We start from the raw sequence: 3,379 nt of genomic DNA, 5'->3' as shown, positions 1-3,379 counted from the left end.
GTGAATCATGAATCAATCCAGCTGTTTAGGTGGCTCAGTCAATAGCTCTTTGGTGTCTTCTGTGATCTTTGTGCCTCCTGCTAACTCCCCCAAATGCACAGAGATAGGCTTTTGGTTTTTTTTTCAGGAATTTGTTTTTGGAAGTTTTGCAGTAAAAGGATTGGAAAACAGCTCAGCCCAGCTCCCCGTGGCTAACGTTAAGGAGATGTGCTGGGTACAGCAGCTCCCACCATCTTCTGACAACATCCTTCTCTATCTCTAGAGCTTCTCACATCTCTCTCTACCCTCTGGGTACCCTCAGACTCCTCTGAGGAAGAGGTAGGCTGGAATGCCTCCGCAATAGTGCCTGGGTCTCACTCCCAGCAATATCTCTCATGGGTTCTCCCCGTGGCTAACGTTAAGGAGATGTGCTGGGTACAGCAGCTCCCACCATCTTCTGACAACATCCTTCTCTATCTCTAGAGCTTCTCACATCTCTCTCTACCCTCTGGGTACCCTCAGACTCCTCTGAGGAAGAGGTAGGCTGGAATGCCTCCGCAATAGTGCCTGGGTCTCACTCCCAGCAATATCTCTCATGGGTTGAAGACAAAAAAAAAAAAAAAAAAAAAAAAAATCTACGTGCCATATTTCTAATTGCCCTCCCTCTCCCCGCCCTCCCCAAGCAGTGCTGGAATGCAGGCTGGGACACAGATCTCCCCTCCCAAGCTGGGGAACGCTGCGTAGCCTTCAGAGACAAACCAATGGAAAAAGCAAAGATTAATTTTGACTGGCCCCTAGATCTGTTGAGGTCTGAAACTGTAAAAGTTTATGTAAACAATGAGATAAATATATTAGTACTTTTCTGAGCCAAGTGAGGTTCCATACTCATTCAAATGTGCTTTGGTTTAAAAAATAGTTTTGTGAATTTGGGTATGAGCTTCTTTATTCTTTTATACAACTTTTGCTATTTTATCTTTTTTTTTCCTGTTATTCCGAAAACATTCTGGAACTAAGTGACTAAAGCATATACTTAAGCTGCCTGGCCTCTTTTTTTTTTCTTTTTGTTTTTTTTTTGTTTGTTTTTAAATTGTTTTATTCCTCTTGAGGCTCTTTGTGTATTTCAAAAAAAATTAAAATAAAATAAAAAAAAACAAAAATGCAACTCCCTCCCCCCCACCCTAAAACTCTTAAAATCTTAAATATGAAACTAGTGTTTTGCTTTCTCATTAAAATACAGAAAAATGTTTGATACAATACTATGTCGTACAAATGCAGTTGAGTGTTTAGGCCCCAAGCAGGCCTGAAACAGTCCCTGAAGTTTTGAGTATTATTAGTTATTCATTATTACTGTCACAATTTGGAAAATGTTGTTTATACTCAATCTACGGAACACAACTTTACACAGCTACTTGAAAAAAGAACAAAATTTCCTTTTGTACAATACTCTTGCTGTACACAGACTTTATGTCGTATTGTTTAAGTGCTGGGGAGGGGATAAAGTAAAAAAAAGATGCTCCGAAAAAAGATAGCATTGGGTCCTGAAACTTCAACATGATTCTCAAGGCTTAAGAAGCAAATGAAGAGGGGGCCCAGGGGTGGGGGGAGAGGCCACATCACCCACACGCATGCTTGTAAAAATGGAATTAAGTGAGGGGGGAGAGCAGGTTATTTGCCCGCTGAGGAGCTCACTGCTTCCTCGTGCCTTGGGCTGCTCCGTGGCTTGGCTCGGTCGGTCACAGCTTGAGCTGCTGTCCCAAGGGTGGCTTCTGCACAGACACCCACCTGCTGTCCCCATTGCTGGCCATGTGCCACAGCAGTGGCAGACCCATCTCACCAAACTGCAGGGCCATAAGTGAACGGGGGAAACCCACATCCAAAACCCACAGCAGGGGACAGGGCTCATCCCCGGCCATGCCCTTCTCACTAAGGGAACTAATAATTGTTTTGAAAATCTGGACTCGATGGGTCCTTAGCCAGCTGGCAGCAGGGGGAGCCTGCTCTGGCCGCGGCCTAAGCCAGCGTGGGATTCAGCTCAGGTTTAGGATGGTTGGAGGGAAGGTAAAGGCAGGGTGAAAGTGCCTAGGAACTAATCTTGCACGGCTGTCCCTGGGCCCTGCTGAGACTTGCTCTGAGAAAAAGGTAGATGGCAAGGCCTTCCCTGTCCTCCCCAGAGGCTATTTTGGGGACATTCTCGGGGGGGGTTGGCAAGGAATCAAGGAGAAAAGAATTCAATATATATTCAAAATGTGGAAGTGCTAAAGACACTAAAAACCCACGTAACCCCCCAAAAGAAAACAGCACATCTCAGCACAATTAGAAAAAAACAAAAGTCCATGCTCCCCTCTCACGCTCCACAGCTCGCAGGCGTCCGGGAGCAAGCAGGCAATGGCACTGGGAGAAGCACACTGGAGCGCAGTGGGCGAGAGGGGCGAGCGTGTTCCCTGTAATGTGACACCAGGCCAAGGCTCAGCGCCTTTGGGTTGTCTATTGCTTGGAGCCTGGATTCCAGTTTCCTCAGTTCATTCAATTGACCCAAAAACTTCTTATGGACTAGTCTACCTTAACAAAAAAAACCCAAAAAACAAACAAACAAAAAAAACCCAATAGAAAATGAAGCTTATATTTCTTTGTTTTAGTCAAACATGCTCACTTTTTTCTTTTTTTTTCTTTTTTGGTCGAAACTTAAAAAAATTGGTTTTGTTTTTTTAAAAAAGACAAAACGTGAGGTTTGGTAAACCTTACGCATAGAGACTATACTGGTTTGAGTGGAAAAAAAAAAAAAACAAATGAAAAAACACAAGTGTAAACCTTACTCAATTCAGAAGGGATGAATCTACTGGCTGTGAATTTTTACCACCACAGTCACGGGAGGCTTGAAATAAGCCATAGTTTTTCCACAAGGTCACGCCAACAAAGTCAAGAGGGCCAAGAATCGGTGGGCAAGTTCTCTGTCTTCTCTCCTAAACCAATAGCAGCTGTTGGCTGTGATGTCTTATGCAGATGTTGCAAGAACATTTTGTTTCTTTTTCTTTTCATTTTTCTTTTTTTTTTTTTTTGTGTGCGTGTGTTAAATTGTCTAAAAGGGAGGATATGAAACACTTTGGTTTGCTTTTTCCTCCTCTCCCCCACCTTATTGCACTCTGGATTCTAGTAAATTATAGGCTGCTATGCCCTCACCCTCTGTCCTGCCAGGTGTTTACAGACTGACCCAGATGTGCTGGGGGAGTGGAAGATGAGGGGGACATTTTCCCCTCCCCATAGTATCCAGATTCAATAAACAAAGCTGGAAAGGGCCCAAAAAGCTCAGAGAAGTTTTCTTCTTTTATCTAAAAGTGACTACGAACAGCCAAGAGACTGTAAATGAGCCAGTCCAAGCAGCCAGCAGAGCCTCTGGCTCCCC

This window comes from Aptenodytes forsteri, unplaced genomic scaffold (genome assembly GCF_000699145.1).
Source record: "Aptenodytes forsteri isolate BGI_AS27 unplaced genomic scaffold, ASM69914v1 Scaffold12, whole genome shotgun sequence".
Taxonomy (NCBI): Eukaryota; Metazoa; Chordata; class Aves; order Sphenisciformes; family Spheniscidae; genus Aptenodytes; species Aptenodytes forsteri.
The sequence above is the reverse complement of the archived record's forward strand: the minus strand, read 5'-3'. Positions refer to the sequence as shown.